The 27048-nt window shown below is 36.8% G+C and overlaps 1 protein-coding gene and 1 pseudogene across 1 annotated transcript in view; one reads left to right on the top strand and one right to left on the bottom strand.

Moving 5' to 3' along the window:
* The window catches only part of SEL1L2 (SEL1L2 adaptor subunit of SYVN1 ubiquitin ligase), a 113128-nt gene that overhangs the window by 80 nt on the left and 86000 nt on the right, over nt 1-27048 (top strand). Inside the window, exon 2 of the mRNA XM_087853757.1 lies at nt 22453-22508. The gene's annotated coding sequence lies outside the window, so the exon portion shown is untranslated. The remainder of the gene's footprint in view (nt 1-22452; nt 22509-27048) is intronic.
* On the bottom strand, nt 25342-25615 carry LOC123800620 (large ribosomal subunit protein eL43 pseudogene; annotated as a pseudogene).

Raw genomic sequence — 27048 nt, 5'->3', positions numbered from 1 at the left:
ACAGATATCAATGATACTCTTATTTAGGACAATATTTGGAAAGGATATGTGTATGAGAGAAAGAGAGGGAGCGGGGAGGGAGATAAAAATAGAAAAGATTGGGGGGGCACCTGGGTGGCTCAGTCGTTAAGCGTCTGCCTTCGGCTCAGGGCATGATCCCAGAGTCCTGGGATCGAGCCCCACATCGGGCTCCCTGCTCCGCTGGGAGCCTGCTTCTTCCACTCCCACTCCCCCTGCTTGTATTCCCTCTCTCTCTGGCTGTCTCTCTCTCTGTCAAATAAATAAATAAAATATTTTAAAAAATAGAAAAGATTGAGCAAATCTCTGAGGAAAGCATTATAGTAATTTTTATAGAGTAGGGATATTTGAGACAGGTTATTAAATCCAGAATATTATGAAGATCTAGTTCCAGACTTTAAAGGAAAAGTAGAGGATTCAAAGAATGGTAAAGCCCATTAATTTATATTCTTACAATCTTTTTTTAATTTTTTCACAATAACAATTGTACTTCCAAAGTTTCCATGATTCCTAACTAGTTACTACCTTAAAATGGAAATTATTTTCCAGTTTTGTTTCTCTGACCATTTATTGAATTTTTACCCAATCCTCAGATAATTTACTCATCGTGAATTCCATCTAAGAAGTATTTATTTACATTTAACCCAGGAATGCAAGTTGGTGTAATAACTGAAAATTAATTAATGTAACTTACCACATCAATAGAAGACAAAGACCATACGATCATCTCAATGATACAGAAAAGATATTTGACAGAATTCAACACCGCTTTCTGATAAAACACTCAACAAATTAGAAATAGAAACTTCCTCAACCTAATAAAAAGCATCTTCAAAAAACCCACACCTCTACCTACACTTCCTGTGGACATAGCATAATATATAAACCTGTCAAATCACTTAGTTGTACACCTGAAACTCATGTAACACCGTATGTCAACTATACTAAAAAAAAAAAAATCCACACCTCGTCTATTTAATGGTGAAAACCTGAATGCTTTCCCCCTAAGATCAGGAACAAGACATTCTCACCATTTCTATTCATTCATTTCAACATTGTACAGGGGCGCCTGGGTGGCACAGAGGTTAAGCTCCTGCCTTCAGCTCAGGGCGTGATCCCAGCGTTATGGGATCGAGCCCCACATCAGGCTCCTCTGCTGGGAGCCTGCTCTTCCTCTCCCACTCCCCCTGCTTGTGTTCCCTCTCTCGCTGGCTGTCTCTATCTCTGTCAAATAAATAAATAAAATCTTAAAAAAAAAAAAAAGACAAAAAACATTGTACAGGAGGGCCTAGCCAAGGCAATTAGATACAAACAAGAAATAAGAGACATTCAAGATTGGAAAGAAAAAAGTAAAACTATCTGTGTTCATTAAAGACATAATTTTATGTATAGAAAACCCTAAGGTATCCACTAAAAAACTATTAGAACTAAGAAATGAGTTCAGCAAAGCTGTAGCATAAAAGGTCAATATACAAAAATCAACTGTATTTCTTTACAGTCACAATGAACAAACAAAAAAAATGAAATCAACAAGAATACTTAGGAGTAAATTTAACAAAAGTGCAAAGCTCATACTCCGAAAACTACAAATACTGTTGAAAGAAATTAAAGAAAACCCCAATGAATGAAAATACTTATCATATTCATGGATTGGAAACCTTAATATTAAGACGGCAATGCTCTGAGACACCTGGTTGGCTCACATGGTTAAGCATCTGCCTTCGGCTCAGCTCATGATCCCAGAGTCCTGAGATTGAGCCTCGCCAGGCTCCCTGTTTGGCGGGGAGCCTCCTTCTCCCTCTTCTTCTACTGCTCCCCCTGCTTGTGCTGTCTCTCTCTGTCAAATAAATAAATAAAATCTTAAAAAAAAAAAAAGGTAACAATACTCTCCAAATTGATCTACCAATTCAATACAAAATCCCAGCTGATTTCTTTGCAGAAATTAAGAAAATGATCTGAAAATTAATGCAGAAGTGAACATTTTTAAACAAAAAAACAAATTTGGAGGACTCACACTTCCCAATTTCAACATTTATTATGAAGTACAATAATCAAGACAGTATGGTACTGGCATGAAGACAGACATATAGATCAATGGAATATCACAGAAATAAACCCTCACATTCACGTGGTCAATTGATTTTTGGCAAAGATGCCAAGGCAACTCAATTGAGAGGGGAAAGAATAATCTCTTCAACAGATGATGGGGATGACTACAGAGCCACATGCAAAAAAACAAAAAAACAAAAAATGAATTTGGATACCTACCTCACACCATACACAAAAATTAATATAAAATGGGCCAAAGACCTAAATATAACAACTAAAGCTTTAAATCTCTTACAAGAAAAAAGGCATAAATCTTTGTGATCTTGGATCAGGCAAATGATTTCTTAAGAATGCCACCAAAAGCACAAGAAAAGAAGAAACAGATAAACAGGACATCATCAAGATTAAGCACTTTTATGCTTCAAAGGACATCAAGAAACTGAAAAGACAATCCACAAAACAGGAGAAAAATTTTGCAAACCATACATCCAATAAGGTTTAGTATTCAGAATATAAAAACAACTTGTACTACTCATCAGCAAAATGACAACCCAGTGTTTTAAATGGGAACAAACATTTGGCTACAGGTTTTCTGTTTGGACATGTTTTCATGTTTCTTGAATATGTACCTATGGAATTGGATAAATGTTTCTCCAGAAATTATACAAAAATGACCATCAAATACATGAAAATATATTAATCATTGATCATTAAGAAAATGCTAATCAAAACCACAGTGAGATGCCACAATGAGGACTTAACTATAGCAACAGCAGTGGGAACTGAGAGGAGTAGATGGATAATAAGGCTATGGAGAATAGTGACATAAGAGTCCAAAGTGAGAGTGTGCCGAGAAGATGGGCATGTCCAATAACACCAAATGCCAGAGAGAGTGTGGGAGTAAGGTCAGGGCCAACAAGTGACCACCAGATTTAATAGCTGGGGAACCTTTCTAGGACAGTTTTACCAGAGAAGCAAGGACAAAATCTGATATTGATGTGAGTGAATAGGAGGAGAGAAAGTAGAGACAGTGATGATAATTAGAGTTCTTTCTGGATTATGGCACTTTGCAGGGTCAGACTTGAGTTTTCAACAGATCATTTCTTGATTGCAGGTCAACAGAGACCCAGGGAAATAGTAGGGGAGAAGACAGTTACTTTACAAGCTAGCACTAAAAGACCTAAGATTCTTATACAAGATCAGGTTTTAACCCCACTCTATTTTTTCCTTTCCTGCCTTTCTACCCCTAGTTCTCTAGGCAAAACAGACAGGTCTGCCTTTTTTCACTCAAATATATCTTGGAAACTTGCATATTTTTTAATGTATTTTTACACTTGATGATCAATGTACTTTGACTTCACCTATATAAAAATATTGAGAGAAGGAAGCGGCCATAACTGTGTGATTGTTCCCGACTCTGCATTCCCCTAGGGAAAGTTAATAGAGGAGTTGCTGAGATTTTTTTTTTTTTTTTTTTGGCCTTTTCGTAAATCCTCGGAATAAAATAGCTGATGCTGAAGGAAAGATGAATAGTTTATCCCAAAGTGTGGCTTAGAAAATGGAAATAAAATCAATAGGGTTTTTTTTTTCTTTCCACCCTACCAACCCAACCTCTGATTTAAGGTAGAGTAGGGTATATTACTGAGGCAGAGAAAAGACATTGCCAGAAATTCTGGCTCCAAAGTTTTCCTATTTTATCTATCTCTTTCTAGTAGTAATTCTTCACTATCATACAAGTTCTACAATTAGAAAAAATAAAATAAGATAAAATGAAACAAAGTTTATAGCAACTCTCTCCCCTGACACCCACCCAGCAGCTCTATTCCAGTTGAAAAAGGCAAGTTGCTCATCGATCTCAAATTAATCAGAATTCAGAAAGCAATTGTCTAGCAACCCTATCTAGTTCCTTGTCAGGTCCAGATAGGAGCCACATAAAGGCCAAGTCCTGGACGTGTTGCAGAGGATACTGAGCCTAAGCAGTACAAGCAGACTGTATCTTACTGTTTCAAATAAGCTTGCTATTGCCGGTGCTGTTTTGAAAAACTTGTGAAATTTAGGAGTTCTAAGTTACCTTTGCTTCTTTCAGTCCTTTTATCTTATACTTCTAAAAGTGGTGGTGGGGAGGGGGTGGAATACATTGCAAGTATCTGGAGCATCTTTCCTTGAAAGAGAAGCAGGAGAGAGCAGGTGTGTTATGGTGGGATTGTTAACTACTAGAGAGAAATTTGATTGCTGTGTTATGTTATGGATCAGTAAGGAAGCCAATTTCTCTTTTGTGAATTGTCCTCAATGATGTAAGCCTCTTTCTTAATAACCTAGGTTCATCTGAAAGGTTTCTACAACTCTACAATTCTACTACTACTTTTACAGTTACTACTACTCTTTGGAGCCATTCTGTAGGACTACACTCAATGGGGGGAGGGCAGCCCTCAAGCAAAGGGAAGCTGGAGGAATACACTCTCCCCCACCACTGAACCCATTAATGCCCATGCAACAGCTTTATTTCCCATTACTCAGGCTGCTTTGAGGAACTGCCTTCTTCTGACACTCTTCCCAATTCTACTGCATTTTCTCCATACAAAGGTTCATATGCCTATCTTATCGCATACCTGCCCCAAGAATTCTCTCTGCCGGTGACAACCGTCTACCTGCTCCTGATTGATCCTAAGCTCTACTTCCCATCCATTGAGACTGCTCTCTCAAAGAATACCAATAGCCCACTGATGACTAATCCAGTGGCCTCTCACTGTTCTTGCTGCTTAATCTCTGTGCAGCATTTGACACTATTCACCATCTTCTTTCCCCCTGAACCTAAGTAGAATCTTAGGCTCTCACTGGCTGGCCTTTCTCAACCCTCCCTTTAAATGCTATGCCCAAAGTTCAGTGCATAGCTCTCTTGTTCACCGTATTCTATGTCTGTTACTCTCTTCCAAGCCCCAGCTTCTTTTACGTATATATTTGCATCCCAGACCTTCCTCCTGATCTCTAGATGAGCAGGTCAGCTGCATGACAATCATGAATAGTATATGGCCTGTGAAAGTCTTAAATTCAGTCTCAAATTTAGCTCCTCTTCTGTGTTTCTTCTCTTATTAATGGCATCAATATCCCTCACTGCTCCACTACTTCTCAAGCACAAAACCTCAAAATTGCATAATCATAGTTATAATGCACTATTGTCTAATTTAATGTTTTTTATAGATGTAGGACTGAGGCCCAGAGTGGTGAAACTGATTCCACAGGGTCATTCTGCAAAGCCAGAATCTCCGAATCCTTTACAATTATTAATTCCTTTATTCCTTTGCCAAATCCTGTCAATTCCACAGTGCTTCTCCCATCTATGCATTTTCATGTCTCAATTTAGAGTCTCATTTTAGTATCTTTTATCTACATGACTGCATTTCTAACTCTTCTCTCTTATTCACAATACTGTACTGCCAGAAATAATATTCTTAAACTCCAGACTTGATCATAATTTTCAAGTACCTACTTTATGCAGAATAAGATTCCACATCTTGTCTGGCAGTCAAAATCCTGTGCAGTTAGATCCTGACTTCCTTCCTATTTTGTCTCTGTTACACACATATTCTATTTCACCTAATTCAAACTATCAGCAACTCAGTATACCTACCTAATTCTCTCACTTGCATGTCTTTCTCGATCTGTTCTGCAGACGAACTGTCTGAAATGATGGCCTGTCTGCAGGAATGTACTGTCATTCCATTTTCTTCCCCATCACCACCGTAAGTCTACAGCACAACATCCTGCTCATCTATTAAGGTCCATCTCAAGTTCTCCTTCTTCCAAAAAAAACCTTTTCCAACCCCTTCCTCGTAGCACATTGCACCTTTATTTTCTTATGTATCATGGCCTCGTAATTGAGTTAGTTTTTAACTCCCTCGCCAGATTGTCAACAATTTTTAAAATTAGCACTTGTAACACTTTAGAACTTGTAAAACACATTTCCAAAACCTGTGGGGTAGATCGTGCATTCTTATTTGTCAAAATTTACAGATTTTCAAAACCTTGAAGTACAGAGTTTGTTAAGATCTGAATCCTCCAGTGGGAATCCTCCAGTGGGAATCAAATTTTGTTTTCACTCTGTATCATCTGTTTGTTATTCTAAGTCTGTATTCTACAAAGTGGACTGCTCTAAGTTTTTGCCTCATAATCATATTTACTTGCCGCAGGCTGTTCCTACATGCTACCAGACAGCCAGATGAAAAATAAAAAATTCAATCCATCATTCAAACATTTTAAAATGTAGTACACATATGTTTGCTTCTGTATAGAACAAACAGCTAGGTGACTGATTATTTACTTTTCAACCAGTTGTTTTGGCAGTAGGATGATTACACAAACTCCAACAGTAGCATTTTATCAGTTTTTCATTGATTTTATAATTTTACTGACATCTGCAATTTATTTACTGTAGCCATCTAATTTTATTTATATAGTTCATCAGCCAAGGAGATATGGAAGGCAAGAAAAACAGGTTTCTTAAGACTTTAAGTCTTAAGTCTGCCTCACAGACTTGGTGCCAAAATTACAGCATTGGGCTTGAAGAGAATATTCCCAGAATGGAAAAAGTATACACACTGCAGCTTCCCTGATAGAATATAGTTTTTAAAAACAATTCGTCGGGGCTCATGGGTGGCTTGGTCAGTTAAGCTTCTGCCTTTGCCTCAGGTCATGATCCCATGGTCCTGGGATCAAGCCCCACATTGGGCTCCCTGCTCCACAGAGAGCCTGCTCTCCCTCTCTCCCTGCTTGTGCTCTCTCTCTCTCTGTAAAATAAATAAAAATAAATAAATAAATAAATAAATAAATAAATAAATAAATAAATAAATAAAAACGATTCATCATCTCTAGAAAACAAGTAGGAATAACCTTGATGAAGAAGAAATTATGAATACTTAAAGACAAAATAAGAGATGGGATGGGCTTAAAAGAAGAAACTTTTGTCCCAAAATGTACAAAAGAGAATATGGTTAGATATGATGTACAAGTGGGCTCAGGAAAAAAGGAAGGATCCCTGAAGCAAAAAAAAAAAAAAAAAAAAAAAAGGATTGTTGGTTGGAAACAACAGCAGCTTCAGCCTAGAAGTCTGACTCCTGCCCCCCCTCACTACCACCTCCATATGCAAAAGAGAAGGCAGCACTTTCATATCTAGTAATGAAAAGCCAGGTGACTAGGTTATTTGGTCCAACCCTCCCACTGAAAACAAATGGTGCATAAAATATACAAACTTCTTAAATGAAACAAAGAGTTGAGAAGACAGTAAAGAACTACCAGACAAAAATGTAAGAAATTGCTAGAATTCAGAGAAGTAAGCACAGAACATCTGAGGAGGGCCAGGACTTGCCTCACCTTGGTCCCAGTCCTGTACCTGAACATCAAAGCAGCTGTTACCCTGAGCCAGAAAAACTTGGGCTTTGGTTTTAGTGACCTCACAAAGCAAGGAAAGAGAATCTAATTCTCAAGACCTGCCCAAGGTGAGGAGTCTAATAGGAGACCTTTTCAAGATTAACTGAGGACCACAAAGTGCTCTACTCTTAGGATAAAGTCAGCCCAGAAGTAAATCCACCCCTTCCTTAATCCAGGGATCTGCAGAGACTTGACACTTTATAGAACACAGAGTAAAGGAAAAGGAAAAAATACATTCCTGAGAAATTGTAGTCACAGCCTAGCCTCCCTGGAGATTTACAACCTGGGTAATCCCATACACCCTGAGCCTAGAACTAGATCTAAGATAGTCCCAGGCACCTGGCAAAAGCAAATTCATGTTCTCTCCATAGGAAAGCAACTTCATTTTAGGTCTCAATCTGAGTTCACAAGAAGACAAGGCATGAGGTGGGAGATTTGGGAGAGATGCATTTTGGCAAAGATGTAAGTTCTGCTGCAAATGACTAGTGATACTGAGGGAGCGCCTATTCCTGGATGGCTAAGTCCTGTCACATTCTGATAGCTTATCCTGAAACACCCAAAAAGTTACTGGTGGCAAGCTAAGGTGATTATTATAACATTCAGAGACAGATTAAGAGGGGAAATCCAAGTCCAACATGAGGAAAACTGACACCACAGAAAAGAAAAGCATCAGCCTACACACAGAAACATGCACACACACACACACACACACACACACACACACACACACAAACACACCCCACATCATAAAACCCGAGGAAACAGAACAAGTAGAGGAGACAGTTGTAGTCTTCAAAACATAAAATGATTATCATAACATGTATTTAGAGATGTTATTATAGCCATAAAAGATAAGCTATTTTGGAAATGAAATATATGATAGTAAAAATAAAAACCTCAAGGCTGATACCAACATTGACAGAGCTGAAGAGCAACCCAGAGGCTCAAAACTCAAACCGAGAAATCCTCTTATAAGCACAATGCAAATGGACAGAGAGATGACACGTATGAAATAAAGGTTCACGGACATGAGGGATGCATCCAAAAGTTACAAATTCACATAATGGGGTTTCCAGAAAGAGAAAATAGAAGAACTGAGAGGGAAAAAAAAAGAAATTAAATAAAATTCCCTAGATCTTAAAAAGACCTTTTTTTAGAGTCTTTAGATTAAGTTCCACTGAGCACCAAGTAAGAAGACTGAGAAAAGATGCACTCCTAGAAAATGATGGTAAAATTTTAGTACTTTATGGATAATCAGAAAATCCTAAAATCTTCTAAAGAGAAAAAAATACAGGGGCACCTGGGTGGCTCAGTCAGTTAAGTGTCTGCCTTTGGCTCAGGTCATGATCCCAGGGTCCTGCGATCAAGCCTAGTGTCAGGCTCTCTGCTAAGCAGTGAGTCGGCTTGTCCCTCTGCCTCCGTGCTCCCTCTGCCTTTGTGCTCCCTCTGTGCTCCTTCTGTGCTCTCTCGTGCTCTCTCTTGCTTTCTCTCAAGTAAACAAAATCTTTTAAAAAGAGAGAAAAAATATGTTATTTACAAGGTGAAAAATAGCATATTGACTTCAAATTCATTAGCAACATTGGGTACAAAAAGACACTGGAGAAATATTTTCTAAGTACTGAGGTGAAATGATTTTGAATCTAGAATTATATAATCTGACAAACTATAAAACAAGTTAATGGCAAAATAAGACATTTTCAAACATGAATAGATTGAGAAAATTTATTACCCAGAAATCCTAACTGAAATATTGACTAGAAAATATGATCCAGCAAAATAAAACATGAGTTCAGAGGAAGACTAAAAATCAGCGATAATCAAAGAAACCTTCAAGACATGATAAATCTAAGTAAATGCCTGTTTTCATCTTAAAAAATATAACAATTGAATTAATTTTTAAAAATCCCTTTCACAAGGGAACCCTCTTACACTGTTGGTAGGGATGCAAACTGGTGCAGCCACTCTGGAAAATAGTATGGAGGTTCCTCAAAAAGTTAAAAATAGAACTACCCTATGATCCAGCACTACTAGGTATTTACCCAAAGAATTCAAAACTACTAACTTGAAGGGATACATGCACCCCAATGTTTATAGCAGCATTATTAACAATAGCCAAATTATGGAAAGAGCCCAGATGTCCATTGACCAATGAATGGATAAAGCAACTAATGAATCATTGAACATTACATCAAAAACTAATGATGGCTAGTTGAACATAATAATTAAAAAAAGGAGATGTGATACACACACACACACACACACACACACACACACACACACAATGGAATATTACTCAGCCACAAAAAAATGAAATCTTGGCATTTGCAGTGATGTAGATGGAGCTAGAATGTATAATGCTAAGCGAATTAAGTCAGTCAGAGACAAACTATATAATTTCATTCATATGTGGAATTTAAGAAACAAAACAGATGAACATAGGGGGGAAAAGAGGCAAACCAGAAAACAGACTCTCAACTATAGAGAACAAACTGAGGGTTGCTGGAGGGGTGGTGGGCAGTGGGATGGGTTAAATGAGTGATGGGTATTAAAGAGGGCACTTGTTGTGATCAGCACTGGATATTGTATGTAAGTGACAAATAGCTAAATTCTACAGCTAAAATTAATATTATACTGTTAACTGAACTTTAAATTAAAACTTTAAAAAATCCCTTTCGCAATAGCAACAGAAATTTAAAAATAGCTAGGAATGAATTTAATAAAAATTAAACAAGGCATATATGAGTAATAAAAATGAAAATTTTCTGAAGAGCATTAAAGAGAAAACTGAATAAATTAAGGCTATACACCTGAATGAATCTCAATATTGTAAATATGCCAGCTAAATCCAATGCAGTCCCAGTGAAAATATCAACACATTTCTTGAATGAATCTAACAACCTTATTCTAAAATTCATCTAGGAAAGAAATTATACTAGAATTCCCAAGATAAGGTTTTTTAAAGAGATTATTTATTTATTTATTTACTTACTTACTTATGTATGTATGTATGTATGTATGTATGTATTAGAGAGACAGAAGGGAAAGGAGCAGAGGGGGAGGGGACAAACCCCAAACAACCCCAAGATCATGACCCCAGCAGAAATCAAGAGTTGCACGCTTAACTGATTGAGCCACCTAGTCGCCATTCCCAAGATAAGTTTTTAAAAGAGGAACAAGAAAGGTGTGTGGGTGGATGCTTGTGAATCTGCAGAGAAGTTCTTGCTCAATCGAATAGTAAAATATGCAATGATAAATCTACAGTAATTAGGGTATTGCCAGAAGAATAGACAAATGCATCAAGAAAATAGAGTTTAAAAATGAAGCAAGGTACAAATGAGAATTTAGTACCTGAAAGGAGGTTTCTAAATGCAATGGGTAAAAGCTAGACTATAACGAATATTATTGTCAAATTGTCTATTCATTAGGAAAAGTCAGATTCCACTTCATACCACTTCATACCAAACTGAGTCCAGATGGATTAAAAACATAAACAGTAAAAGGAAAATTATAAAAATAGCTAAAGGAAATACAGGAAAATATATATTCAAGTGATTGGTGAGGCCTTAAACAAGATACACACACAAACACACACACATATACATACAAAGGTTATGAGTGAGGGGAAAAATAGACAGTTTTGACTACATTTGAATTTAAAACAACTCTGCTGCAAAGGACACCATAACCAGTTAAAAGGCTAACAACACACTGAAAATATATTTATAACATAAACACCAATCAAATAATATCCAGAATATATTTTAAAACTCCTAAAGATCTTTTCTTAAAAGCCTGATAGAAAGATGGGGAAAATGGCGCCTGGGTGGCACAGCGGTTGGGCGTCTGCCTTCGGCTCAGGGCGTGATCCCGGCATTACGGGATCGAGCCCCACGTCAGGCTCCTCCACTATGAGCCTGCTTCTTCCTCTCCCACTCCCCCTGCTTGTGTTCCCTCTCTCACTGGCTGTCTCTATCTCTGTCAAATAAATAAAATCTTTAAAAAAAAAAAAAAGAAAGAAAGAAAGAAAGATGGGGAAAATATCTAACAGTCCATTCCTTGGAGAGGAAAATACAAATGCCCCTAAATGTGACCTTGCCAGTAATCATGCAAATGGAAATTAACAGTGAAATACCAGTTTATCCTGAGGTACTGGGGTGGCTCAGTCGATTAAGCATCTGCCTTCAGCTCAGGTCATGGTCTCAGGGTCCTGGGATCTAGCTGCAGATGGGGCTTCCTCCTCAGTAGGGAGTCTGCTTCTCCTGCTCCCTCTGCCCCTCCCCCCACTTGTGCGTGCTCTCTCGTGCACTCTCTCTCTCACATAAATAAATCTTTAAAAAGGAAGGAAGGAAGGAAGGAAGGAAGGAAGGAAGGAAGGAAGGAAGGAAGGAAGGAAGGAAAATGAAGGAAGGAAGAAAAAGAAAGAAAGAAAGAAAGAAAGAAAGAAAGAAAGAAAGAAAGAAAGAGCAGTATATCCCAATACATTTGCAAAAATTGAAAAGTGTTGGTTAGGGTGAGGAAACATTCATACTCTAATAAACCATGTGTGGAAGTATAAGTCAGAGTGGCTTTCTGGGAATGCCAATTTGCTATTAATTAAAATTTATATTGTGCATACTACTTCTCAGGTGACCAAATCTATTTCTCATTGTTTAGCAAACCCTTATATATATTTCATAGGAAACATGTTCAAGATTATCCATTACAATATTATTTCCAATAGCAAAGTAATTGAAACATAAATGTCCTTCCATTAAATGATTAAATGTAACACCCTTGTAGAGATGACTCCCTTCCAACCCTAAAATTCTGGATTTTATCTTATAGCATGTCAGAACTCCTCAAGAACATAAGGATTAACAAAGAATTCCTACACATAAACTAATGTCTCAGCATTCAATAAATGTTGAACCTCATTGTCTTACAGTATCAAAGCTACTATATCACATAATATTCTACAAATGCATTTTTATATTTCTGTGAAAACATACCAAAATACAAAAACTAAGGGATTTTCTATATTGTTATTTCCTTGGGTTGATTAACTTAGTAGTACCAGTTAAAATATCTAAACTTTTGTAAGTTTTAATTCTCATTGCATTAATTATTTAAGTAGAACTTTTAGTCACCCCAAGTTACACTGTAGTAATTTCAGGTAATGCTATATAATGCCACAGACATTTAGATCTCTAGAGAAGACAAGACATGGTAAGCATAAACGCCTTGACCAAGATCAATTAGTACATCCACCTATAAAGAGAATTAATACTAAAATTAAAGATTTCTGAGTCCTATTATCATGCTCCACTGATAATTCATGTTTCTTTACCTTTCAGAGAGACACTGATAATGAAAAGACATAAGAGCTAAAAGCTGCAAGAGTTCTAAACCTGCTTTGAAACTGGTTCTTATAATACTCAAAACAAATCATCTATATCAGGTTCCCAAAATCAATTGATCAGTTATTTCTCTGGATTCAGTCAATCAATTAATATGCATTACAAACATGAACTTAAAAGCACCTTCAACCCAGTCAGACCATTCCCAAATTTGTATTATTGTAATGGTGGAGCAGAATGGATGAGAAATCCATTAGTGCAGCTAGGAAAAAAAAAAAAGATAATGTTACACTCATGTGTCATCTTTGTTTATGAAAAACAGAATCTTATATAAAGATTTAAAAATAATATAACTTCATGAATGGAAACACTTAATTCACTTTTTACAATGATGAAGTACAGCAATAATAAAGAAGATTTTTGAAGAGGAAAACCCTCATTTTGTTTTAAAAAATTGTCTTTGTGGCTATATAATTAAATTTGACAATGCAAACCTGAGATTCTGTTATTCTAAGTTTTCAGTACTAACTTAAAAAGCAGTTTGGTTGAATTTTAGATCCAAGAGCAGAATTATATGCTGTGTTATCGTAAAAATATTTAATCAACCATCAGTTTTAATTAAGGCACTATGTAGGGTACTATGGGTGAACTTAAAAAACAGGGAAGTGGTCTCTGCAATTGGAGATCTTACAATCCATAGAATAAAATTTAGTATATGATTGGGTGCTAACCTGAATGACACAGAACACAAGTCCTGAAGAATTTCCAAAAAGGGAAAGATTATTTAAGGCTGAAATTTCTAGGGAAACCTGTGGGGGGGGGGAGCAAATTTATTTAGTCATTTTAACAAATGTGTTTTGTAAATCTATTGTAGGACAGGCCCCAGTGTTGAAACATGAAAAACGTGCTGAAAGGCTGAATAAAATTTGGATGTTAAGGGAAGAAAGAGAAAACATTCCAAATTAGAAGTACACAAATAAAGGACATGGGTGTAAGAATGAATGGAGCGTACATATGGGGTGGCAGGATACCACTACTTCAATAAGAGCCGAGTATAATGGAAAATAAATTGGTTTTAAAAAGTAGGGTCAGATCATTGAGAACCTTACATTTCTAGGCTGAGAAAACTAAAAGAAGCATTACTAAATGCCTGGCCCATATCAGTCATTTTCATAGTCATGGTCTCATTAAGTTCTAAGTACAACTGCTCCCACTCCCCACTCACAACCACACCCTAGGTTTAAGATAATAATTCTCTTTATCGAATGGATGAAAACGCAGGTTCAGATATTTCATGACTTGCTGAAGATCACAGCTAGAAAGTAGTAGAGTCAGAATTTGGTTCCCTATCTTCTGACTCCACGCCCACTGCTTAATCCACTACATCCCAATTGCTTCTTTAGTTATCACTTGACATGGTAAGAAACAGCCACTTAAAGAAACTTGAATAAGGGAATGATACCATACTCCCAGTTGGTATGGGCTTTTCATAAGCAGTAGTCTAGTGATGGAAGCAGAACAGATGGAGAACTGGAACTTGCGAGGCCATTTTAGGATCTAGGAGTCATGTCATAAAGTCCTGGACTAGGCTAATGATAATGGACCAGAAGTTACAACTCAAAAACAAAACAAAGTTATGTTTGGCCATGGGGATGTTGGCATGAGGTGAAGTAAAAAATGATGTATGATTGAACTTGGGAGACTGATGACCCCCTTCACAGGGACAAAATAAGAGAGGAGAAACTGACTTAGGGAGGCAGCACATGAGCAATGATGATTTAGTCTAATTTAGTTTATTAGCAATAATGATTTAGGGACTTAGAGGTGATAGCTATACATCCAGGCCACCTTGCTTATCCAGTCACATCTCAGCCAGTTCAGTAAAGACTGGTGACAACTAAACAAGTAGCTTAAGTGTTTTCAATCTTCATCAAAACCCTAACTGAAAACTATCAACTGCACAGTTATAGCCTTTCAATCAAAATTGCTCAGTACATGTCTCTAAACTTAAAAGCTTTATTGCCCTATTTCTATAAGACAAATAATATTTTACACTCACTGGCATCATACTTTTTATAATTAACTAAATAATTAATGTATCCATTATAAATTGTCCACAAACCCAAGTGTGCAAGAAGTATAACTTTCTTAATTGTTTAATAATGGAATTTAATTTCTATTTCAAGCTATAATAATGGAAACTTGTCTTTACTATTTCTCCCATTCCTTCCTCCCTCCTAGTCCAGGGAATGTTTTCTCATTTGGAAAAGAGGGCACAGAAGGCTTTGCTATTACCTTGATATCATATATCAGGTATTCTCCTACATCTATTCTGTTGTCTAGGTTATAGGTCCTTTCTTTTTCTCCTAACATCCAAGAAGACACTCATCCCATTCTTTCTGCCACATCACTCTCTTTTCTGAAGCAATAAGTAACTCACTGGCTAAATGGGGAAAAGGACAGAGCATAGAAGATAATGCCTTGAAAAATCATCAGTCAACGTCACCAAATATGTTCTAACATGTTTTCCCACTTGTAATTTGCACTTCTCCATAATTATTTCTCATCTAATCAAGAATTAATAATAAAAATAAAATTTATTAAGCACTTTTTATGTGTTAGGCATTATACCAAGTACATTGCAGGATTACCCAACTATCCTTCAAGGTTGCTGTTAAGCTCTTTACTTGTACGCTATAGGAGGTAATTGGTAAACTCCTGGAAGGAACACTTTTAGCCATACTGAGAATTACTCAACCCTCTTTATTAGATTAAAACTCATAAAAATAAAGAACCATTCACTCACCATTAGCCTAGTCCCTTAGTAACTTTCATATTTAAAATTTTGCTGTCTTTGCACTTGAAGAAGGAAGTTGAGGAGGAGAGAAACGAAAGTTAGGAAATACTCATCCTTTTCAAGACATTGACATTAAATTACAGACTTTCAGAGAATCTATAGTAAGGGCACCTGGGTGGTGCAGTTGGTTAAGTGTCTGACTCTTGGTTTTGGCTCAGGTCATGATCCCAGTGTTGTGGGATTGAGCCCCATCTGCTTAAGACTCTCTCTCCTCTCCCTATGCCCAGCCCCCTGCATGCTCTCCCTCTCTCAAATCTTAAAAAAAAAATCTGTATTACTATAGTAATATAACTAAGTCATTAGTCTATTACTAAATATATAATACATCAAAATGTATTTATTGTTCTACTAAGTTACTGAAATATGCTAACATTTTCATTAGTACAGTTCTTTCATCATAAATCCTAATTTCCTTTATATCTTTAGAGACTTTGACAATGTCCAAATTTGGTCTAATTATATAGAAGTAATGACTGTAAATTATTCTTGGTGGGGTTTTTTTTAAGATTTTATTTATTTAAGAGGGTAAGTGAGAAAGAGAGAACAAATGGGGGGAGGAGCAGAGGGAGAGGAAGAAGCAGACTCCCTGCTGACCAGGGCGCCCAACTCAAAGCTCAATCCCGGGACTCTGGGATCATGACCCAAGCTGAAGGCAGACACTTAACTGACTGAGCCACCCACATGCCCCTGTAAATTATTCTTGTTCAGAATGGAGTGGAATATCTTCCTTCTATGTGGGCAATTCTTAGTGTATAGGTGTTAAAATTATTATATAACTGAAAAGGGTCTCTTAAGGTCTGAACTGTAATCAGTATGTAGAGGATGGAGATTTATCTGAGGGAAGATAATATGTATGTCACCCCAATCCTGTCGGGCCTGGGGAAGAGAAAAGCTGTATCCATCAGAATAGGAGGGCCAGGGATGCCTGGGTGGCACAGTTGGTTGAGCAACTGTCTCTTGGTTTCAGCTCCGGTTGTGATCTCGGGGTCATGGGATCAAGTCCACGTCAGGCTCTATGATCAGCAAGGAGTCCGCTTGGGATCCTCCTTCCCTTTCCGTCTGCCCCTCCCTCGCACACGTGCGCATGCTCACATGTGCCCCCCCCCACACACACACACAATCTCTCTCTCTCTCTGAAATAAATAAATCCTTAAAAAAAAAAGAATTGGAAAGCAGTAGGTAAGTGGCAGAGTTAGAAGTTGTATTCTTGCCTTTGATAACAAAGAGATCCGGGTGTTAAGGAGAATAGCCCCTATGGAGTGGAAAGATGACACTTTCCCAGACATGTGAGAAAGATTCTTGTGAAATTTTTCCAGAAAAAGGAGTGAGATAGGACCAGGGAGAATGCAGTTGAAGTATTATAGAACCAGTTATCTGTCAGTATATAATGGACTCTATGCCTTTTATATTTTCTTTGATCTTTTGTGGGATTGTTAGCTGTATTTTGAAAATTCCAGTCTGTTTTAGATGTAGTAAGAGTAACCAGAGAAAGACGTTTGAAAGGAAGGTGGTCGCAGCAGTTATCAGAATGAGAAAAAGCCAACGAGAAGGTAAAATTCAGTAGGAGATTCCTCTTCCAGGGTTTACACCATCTAGTTTCTTAATTTTATTTCAGTAAGGGAAGAGCTTTTCTCACAAATGCTAATACCACTTGGTTTTAAAAGGTAGGCCTTTGGAGAAGAGAAGGGAGTTGATATTTATTATTTAGCTGCCATGTATTTAACAAACACCAAACACTACACTTTAACTTTATTCTGTCTTCACATCTACTCCAAGAGATAGGTACAGTATTGCTATTCCCATTTTCTAGAAAACTGAGGCTCAGAGAGGTTAAATAACGTATCCAAAGTCACATGGCTAAGTAAGGAGATATGAAATGTTATTTCTGAACATCAGGCTTGATGATGTCCAAAACTAAGTATCTCACAAGCCAAAATAATAAATGTCCTAAAATCATAGTTGTTTTTTGTTGGAAATTTTAATAGATAACTTCTAGTCCATTCAATAGAAACTGTTAAAATTAAAGTAAGTGAAGAGGAAAACGTTCAAATAGCAATCAGTAACTAGTGAAACAGATTATTGGTGTTTGAAAAATACTTATAAATGTGGACTTAAGCCTGACTAAAGAGGAAACTGGAAGTCAACACAGGGAGTTAGTGGTTAGTGTTTATACAGTAAGCAACAGGGACTTGTGGGTTTTTAAGCAGATGTGTGCCTTGCTGGAAACAGTACTCAGGGAAAATTATTCTGAGGGTAGATGTAAATTAGATTAAAATTAGAGCAATCATGATTAAATCTGTGAGGAGGCTGTTGTAAGAATGCAGGCATGAAATGATGAGGTTCTGATTTATGCTATGTTTTCCAAAGGAAACTGAAAACTCACCCTTACAGAAATCCCTTTGGCAGAATTTTCTCTGGAACCTTATAGGTGCAAACTCACTCTCTTCTCACTCCTACATCTCTCCAGTTGTGTACCCACTTCTGGTGGCTTAGATTCATCCACACACTTCTATCCCTGGCCTGGCCTGCTCCCATGATTTTAGTCCCAGTTTTTGGAAACATCGTTGTTGCCAGGTTTGTCTCTCATTGCTCGTTTCACCTCTGCCAACCTGCATTCCGTCTGTGAATTCTCCTATGGCTTGTGTTATTCTGCTTTCCAGTCATTACAGTTTAATTCCCAGAGCTTTACTTCTCAAGTGGCTGCCTATTCTGGAATGAATACATTATCCTTTTGTAGTTCCTGACCTCCTGCACTCACCATCTGTCCACTCCAAAGTCCTTGCTGACCCAGCTCAACCCTTAGGTCATGCCAAAAAGAAGAGGTGAGGACTGAGCACTGAGAAATAGACAATCATTAGCAGATATAAAACCAAAGAGGAACTCTAAAATAGAGGTTTGAAAGGAAGAAGGATGTCCAGGATATTATAAAGTCACAGAAGCCAATGTCCTGCACAGAGTCTGAAAGAAAGGTCAGAAAGGAACCAATAGTTAGTATTTTTTATACCATTACTACATATAACGAAGAATGAAGCACCATTTTAGAGAACTAGGATGGGAAAATCAATAAAATACTTCTGTCTACATTTACATTTGTAAATATTGTTTGAACAAACAAGTAAACATTTTATTTGCCTATAACTCCCCAGGCAGATTCCCTCATAAAGTACAGAGGAGGTTTTTTGTGTGTTTTGGGGAGTTGGGCTGCTTTTTTTTTTTTTTTTTTTTTTTCAGAATCTTAGTCCCATTAATCAGTGTCCCAATGTTCATTCAAAGGAAGATGAACCATGTCTTGGAAAGAAAGGACATGAGCCACATTGGGGAAATGAAGGGTAAAGCCAGGAGTTAGTGTCTATCAAGCCTTTCATGAGAAAGTGGATCTGAAAAGAATTGTCATCAAGACAATAAATATTCTGGGATATTATTTTCTTCTAATCCTTCTCTCAATGCTATGAGTATATTATATATTACTTATTTCGGCATTATTTACTGGTCTAATGTAGCTTCTGAGAATTGAGAGTTCTATCCGAGGAGCCCTAGTTGGCTGAAGAAGGAGACAGGTTTTCAGTCATCAACTATTGCATAACAACAGTGGTTTGAAACAACAATGATTTACTGTTTCTCTTGATTCTCTGTGGGTTGACTGGGTGATTTTTCTACTGGCCTCACCTGGGCTCAGTCATGAAGGTTCACTCAGCTGGCAGTCAGTGAGACAGCTGGGCCTCTCTCTCTTCTCTCCACTATTACCCCTGGCTTCTTAAGGGTATGGTGGTCTCAGGGCATTGTTCCAAGAGGGTAAAAGAGGCTGAAAGGATTAAGGACTAGCTTTGGAAGTTAGTGCCACATTTGTTAGCCAAAGCAAGATACAGGGGCAGCCAGCCCATTGAAAGAGTGGGGAAAATAGTCTCCGTCTCTTGGTGGGAGGATTAGGCAAAGTCACATTGTAAAGGGGTATGAACATATGTGGTAGTTGTGGCTTATGGAGGCCATTGTTGTTACAGTCTACCACTGGTATACTCTCAGGCCCCAATGGTTCACATCTGTCCCACGTGATTCTCCCCCTTCTAATGTTGCCCAAGACTCATCCAATCATGGCATTTGGCTTAGAATCTATGATCTCATAATCTGTATCAGGTCAAGATGTCAGTGAGACTCCTTGAGTACAGTTCTTAGATTCAGACACCTATGAAATAAAAAGACAAGTTATCCTCCATTCCCTCACATACCCAATGCATATTGGAGAAATAGAAAGCCACACAACACTAGACACTGCTGTCTAAAAAAAGGGAATGAAGCATGTATAACAGTCACTTGTCCATGGCAATTTGGAAATCCAGCCGGGTGCATGTTGGCAGGTTTCTCTGCTCTGGGAGGCAATGTTCCTTGATGAGGCCCCTGTTCTGTCGCTGTTGGAGTAGTTCCCTAATCTTCTATTTTCCTTGGTTCTTGGCAACACCCTCTGGGTTCCTGATTCTGACCTCTGATATCAGTGCTCATATACAGGGAAGTGATAAAACAATGGGACAGGTCTCCAGCAATCACCTGTTCCTCAACTGATATTTAAAAGCCTACTGGAAAGTCTTGTGCAGGATACTGTTGGTAGCAGAGTCTGTTCCCCAGTAGTCAATCAAAGCTTCATTTTCTTTAGGTGAAAACCTAAAAGCCTGAAGTTTAGAGAAGAAATATATTTTTGTTGTTGTGCATCTTCTGGAAATAATGAGCAACTACCTTTATATTCTTTATGTTTTAAGCTATTAAATAGTTTGTTCCTTCAGTTAGATACTTACACCTCCTCACATTTCCCTAATTCTTTTATCTACATTTTTATCTACACTTATCCTACCTTTGATAATTGCTTTTAGCCTTGTAATTTTCATGTTAATATCTGGCCACTCACAGCTTGATTTTCTAGTCCAGTGTATAATACAAACGTTATTCCACTTAATATCCATAATTTTCTCCTCTTGTTCTGATACACATGACATTTTGTACTTCTTGTTCTGTGTCTGTATTTTCTGCATATACTAACTCCAATTTTTTTCTGTGTACTTGGGGAATATAACAATGGGAATACATCAAATCATATTGCTTTTTCCAGTTTACTTTGTCTGGTTGTGATAATGGAGATTAAAAATTGCTAGACATTTACTATAGCTATATTAGTCACATTGTCTGATTCCTAATATGCAAATATAATTAGGCTAAGTAATTTGTTTTGAAGAAAATGCCTTAATTGAGAGAGAAGTCATATTATGGACAAAGCATTAATAAATTCTGATTAAGTCTCTAATAATGCTTTTTCACCGTGGTCCTTTTAAAATACTAATTTACATATATTATTATCTTGAAGGCATCTTAAATCCTTTAAGGAAGTAGGCCTTCTTTATAACAATCATAATCGTAATTATATGTATAGATAACATTAAGCACTAAATATGTATTAAGTACTGTGCTAAATACTTTACATAGATTATTTTATTAGATTACCATAACAAATTCATGAAACAGATACAATATCAGGACTAGCATACAGGCCTGTTTAACTCAAAGGCCACGTGGTGGACCATTACGCTATGCTGATTGATAATAAGTATGAGTATCCATGGCCCCAAAATGATCATTTGGCAAACTTGGAATAAAAGGAGTTTCATTTATAATAACATTCTTATTCTGGCATAATTTATTTCACATCCTTAACCTGAAAAGAGCAATCCTAATGTATACAATTTTATGAAATATATATAATCTTTAAATTTTTTTCATATGCTTTATATCAATGCATTTGTCACCATGAAGTTGTTGAATATTTATTTAGAATTTGCCAATTGTTTCCCTAAATACAATATCAATGATAACATTAGAACATTCATAACATGCTCTTAAAAGTATAAGCTCACCACTTTTAGAAATATAAAATTTTGACTATCCATATTTGTGTTGAGTCAAATGCTTCAGTCTATAAAGTGAACAAACATAGCACATATATGCATTTTTTACTTCAGGTCATTTTTACAGTGCATCAAATAATTTTTTTAGTAATTAAAAATTTATCATCCTACTAATGTAGTAGACATGCCGTGTTGTGACACCCTGTTATATCAGGTTTTCAAAGACCTATTTCTCTGAATATGTAAGTTCAGAAACTTCAAGTCTTTGTAAAAAATGAAATATACCAATGACTATATATGTATTCTATATGATGTATATATACCATATATATTCTTTACAAAAAGATTTGTTTTAAAATACTTATGAAAATTATTTTCTTAAATTTCAAAGCCTGATGTAATCATACTAGTCTACATTTCTCAGGTATTTATATCATTCAACTACATTAATTTTTAATATCTCTCTGACATATGAATCCATGTATAAATATATAAAAGATTATATTCCTCATATGTTTTAATATTCTTTATTAATAAATGACATTTATTTACATGGATACATTTTAATTAAGTTGTAGCTCAGAAAGTTTTCTGCTATTGTAAGTGGTCTATTATTTGTAGAACTCTTTCATATTAACTCAACTTCGGGATGCTTGATTAGTTAGATTGTTTCTGGTGTCAAGTTACATCTGAAAAGTTATCCGTGAAGGAATTATTTTGTACCACATTACTGGTAACTTTAAATTTAAATTATTTTCCATTATTATTCTTAAGATTTCTAAAAGTTCTCTAGAAAGTTTTTTAGTAAAAGATGATATACTGAAATGTTAAAAAGAAAAAAGGAAAATACCTTCAATTTTATAAAAATTTTTGTATATTACAGATATCGAAGCAGAAAAGCATAATAAAAAGCAAAAGGAAAGAAATGTCACCACACAGGTAAATATTTTGCTAAACCATTATATTTCTCTAGTACAAAATTGAAGCCACAGGCACTAAACATAGTATTTATTTAGCATGCTCAGAATTTCTTAACCAACTAATTACTGGCTGCTGTTTCTGTTCTTTTTTTTTCTTCATTGTCAATCAATATTTTTTTTTCATTCACTCAAATATTTACTCATTCCACTGTGAGAAGATAAGACTGTTATCCCTGAGCTTTCTCAGAAGCCATGACATGTCTAAGGTTCTAAACATTAAGACAAAAAGGACAGAGACCAGTCTGGCTTGTAGTTACAGGTGCTTATTAAACTTTATTAACTTAATGATTTCTTCTAACATCTTGGAAATAGGGGATTCAACATTTTCAGTCTATTCAGTCTATTCTCAACCCAGCAACCAGCATTATAATCTTATAAATGTAACTCATTTCAAATCATTCCTTTACTTGAAACCCTTTCATGGCCTCCCATCTCACAGAGTAAAACCAGTGTCTTACCTATTAGGCTCTGTGGTTCTGGCCCCTCTATTTTTATTCTGACATTATCCCCTACTACTGTCTCCCTTACACCATTCTGGACACACTGGGCTCTGTGTTATTCCTCAGAAACCCCAGGCATGCACCCACCTTTCTGCCCTTTCTGCCTGGAACATCCTGGAATCCAGATAACCATGTGGTTCCCTGCCTTCACCTTCTTCAGATCTTTGCTCAAACGTCATCTTTTTGGAAGGTCCTTCCCTGAACATTCTGTAAATTTGCAATCACACTATTTAAAATTGCAGGCCCTCTCACAGCACCTTCTGTCTGTCTCCCTTCCCTGCTATATTTGACCTCTCAGAGTTATCACTATGTAACATATCATATTTTGTTATGTTTGTTCTCATTCTCCCTCCACTGGAATATAAATTCCATGGGAGCAGGGGTTTTTGTCTGTGTTGACCACTGCTATTATCCCAGCAACTAGAACAGTGTCTCACACATAGCAGGCATTCAATAAATGTTTATTGAAGAAATCAATAAATCTTAAATCCTAATTAAAGAAGTAAACTTTGAAAAAATGTTTGTATAAATTAAAAATTCCTCCCTACATTGCCACATTTTCTAAATTCCTCCAAATTTAGCTGTCCCCCATTACCCTAACTAAAATATCACATAATCAGCGGTGGGATTATTTTCTGCAGAAATAGAAGTGACCTTGGCATAAGCTCAGAATTTATCCTTAGGCAGGTGGAAGGTAGAAAGACACCGGCTTCATCAGGTCATCTGGCTTTCCTTTGTGTCCTCTTTATATCTTGTGATATGCAGTGCCTGCCCAATGACATATGAAAGCACCATTTGTAATTAAGGAGCTCCATGAGATCAAGGACGCTGATCAGGCCCATTGGTGTTTTCCCCAATGCCCAGCATTAGTCATTGAAGCCCATATAGTAAATATGGAAAGGACCCCAGCCCTACCCATGTAAAGCTAAGCAAAGAAGATATAAACCATACTAAAAGATCTCAGAATATGGAAAAAACAAAAGCACTATCTTTGTGTCAAAAATGAGAAAACATGCCCAGGTACACTGCTTGTATATCTCACCAACTTCCAACGGAGTATCTGTTTTTTTAAACTTCCTTAGTACCAACCTTATAGAGCACAGACAGCAGAAGTGAAATACCAAGGACTGTACACTACAGCCAGAGTAAAGTAAACTCTGTTCACTAAATATGCCATATTGTTTCATGACTCCTTTGCAACTAAGATACTATCTGGCTGAAAACACCCTTCCCCATCTCTAACCCTATGGTAGACCTGGTAAATTCTGATTATCTTTCATAATTATTACTATTTATAATTTTTTTAACCTACATAATTATAGCTGCTCTTTCCTTGGTTTTATTCTTTCTGGCTTTACAATTCCACAGTTCACAAAAGAGTGTCATCTACTGCTCCATTCCCCCAGCACACACTTTCTAAAAACACACATACACACAAAAAAACAGTTAAAGATATCTTGTCTTGTGTTAAGGATCTAATATTTTCAGGATTTTTGTGTATAATTTTCTTCAGTATTAAAGAATGATCACGATCACAGAAGTGGTAAACCCCAGGTATCTACTGTACTATCAGGGAGTAACCAATGACCTCAAAGGGAGCAATTCAAATGTACAGCTGAGGGGCCATTATGACAATCACCACCAAGAGCAACAGTGAAAACTCTGAAAACAAGGAAAAGGGAGCCCAGCTCTCAGCGCTGAGCAGTTTCACCAGAGTTCCAAGAGTGCTCAGTTCCACTCTCTATTTCACCTAGCCAGACACATTCTTCTTCTTGTTTTTGAGATAAATACCTTGTCCCAGTAGGTAGATGTTTTTCATACATTTTGGTACTTGATTTATGTCATTATAGTCACAATTCATATTCACAATCATGTCTTACAGTTACGTAATACTTTAGTCTTTGTGAAATCCCTTTGCATCATTTTATTCCTCCCAGCATTCTGTAAAGGATGTCAACTGGTTATTTAAATGGCTAGTTATTATCCCCAATTTACAAATTAGAATAACTAAGCCCATTCAGATTTAAAAGATCTTTGTATTACAAATGTCATTCATTCAACACAATGCCTACCATCCACCAAATATGGTTACTGGAATTTGGAATTTCCAAAAGGTTCTAATTTTTTTTTAGCTTTGTGAAATCTCTGTTTGATATTGCTTAAATTTGTTTTTGTGAGCTTCTGAAGGGTAGGAAAGTATCCTTGTTGTTGTTGTTGTTGTTGTTGTTGTTGTTGTTGTTGTTAAATTAAGGCTTTTGTCATTGGCTAGCAGTGTTTCAAATGGCGGAGCTTCTACTGGTCTTTCAATTCCTTTAGTGGTCCGATGGTAGACTTTACTGTGATGGCAGAAGTGGTGGTCCAGGCATTACCAGCTACCATTTTCCTGTAGGAACCACAGAGCCAGATCCCCACAGCTCGTCTCTTCCTCTTGGTTTTGCCACAGAAGGAACAAATGTACTTGGTGTGCTGGCTTATTTCAGTTTTCTTCACTGTTTCCCTGAGGGAGGCCACCATAACAGGTCTCATATTTACCAATGATTTCAACTTTCTTGGTGCATTTAGCCATGTCGCTGCAAACTAGCTCCAAGCCCAGAGAAGCAAGAAGCTATCTTTTAATCTTTTCTAATGCAATGCTTTGCATACGGTATGTACAATAAAGAGCTTACAGATTTAATTAAATATGCTACTATAATCTCCCCAAGACCTTGGTTATAAAATGGGTTGTTTCTCCATCCCCTGGACCCTTACTTTCTTTCTAATCACCTATCTTGGCGTCCTACTTCTCCAAATGTTACCTTTACCTTCACTGTAACTGAAATCTAGTTTTCTCCTGAGAACTTCCCCTGCAGCCCTCTCAAGCATTTTCTCCCACAACACAATTATTTTGGCCCTAGTTGGGGTGGTGGGTATCCTTCCCTTTTCTTATTGCTATATTTTCACTGGGAGAATAATAGGAGATGAGGACAGAGAAGTGGCTTGTGGCCTTTCTCTCCAGTTCTCGGAGATTTCAGTATCCATGAATTCTAGCTTCTCAATCCCATTATTTGTTTTTTGTTTTTTGTTTTTTTTTTCTCCAATGACTGCACCCTCTCTCTACTCCCATGGTCATAATCTTGACTATATCTTTTCCAAATTAAAAGTTTAAGCTTCCAAGTTTCTGAAGACCACCTGGGGCTTTCCAAGTTACTCCACCGATGCTTCAGTCCCACCAGGACCTGAAATCCATGTGCCCCTTTCACTATTCATCATTCCATTCACATCCTCATTTCCGTTCTTAGTTAGCTTAGAGTTGATGGCTACACTAGAGGAGATCAGTTCCTTTTTCAAAACCTTGGGAACAAATGTGTTCCAGAATTCAAGGGTTTTTTTTGTTTGTTTAATTGTGGTAAAATATACATAAAATAACTATTTTAATTTAAGTGTACAGTTCATTAGTGTTAGTACACATTAGTACACGTTGTTGTACAACCAATCTCTAGAACTCTTTCATCTTGCAAAACTGAAACTCTATACCCACAAAACAACTTTACACTTCTCCTCTCCTCCCAGCCCCTGGTAACCACCATTATAGTTTCTGTTCTATGATTTGATTACTCTAAGTATCTCATATAAATAGAATCATGCAGTATTTGTCTTTTTGTGACTGGCTTATTTCACTAAGCGTAATGTCCTAAGGTTCATCTTCATGTAACAGGTGTTAGAATTTCCTTCCTTTTTAAGGCTGAATAATTTTCCATTGTATGTATGTGCCATATTTTGTTTATACATTTATCTGTTGATGGACCCTGGGTTGCTTACAACTTTTGGCTATTGTGAATAATGCTGCTATGAACATGGGTATACAACTATCTCAATATCCTGCTTTCAGGTCTTTTGGGTATAAGTGCACAAGAGTCTAATTTCTCCACATTGTCACCAACACTTGTGATTTTCTATGTTTCTGGGTTGGTGGGGTTTTTTATAGTAACCATTCTAGTGGGTGTGAAGTGGTATCTCATG

The sequence above is a fragment of the Ursus americanus genome, chromosome 22 (genome assembly GCF_024610735.1).
Source record: "Ursus americanus isolate L20-20 chromosome 22, mUrsAme1.1.p, whole genome shotgun sequence".
Taxonomy (NCBI): Eukaryota; Metazoa; Chordata; class Mammalia; order Carnivora; family Ursidae; genus Ursus; species Ursus americanus.
The sequence above is the reverse complement of the archived record's forward strand: the minus strand, read 5'-3'. Positions and strand labels throughout refer to the sequence as shown.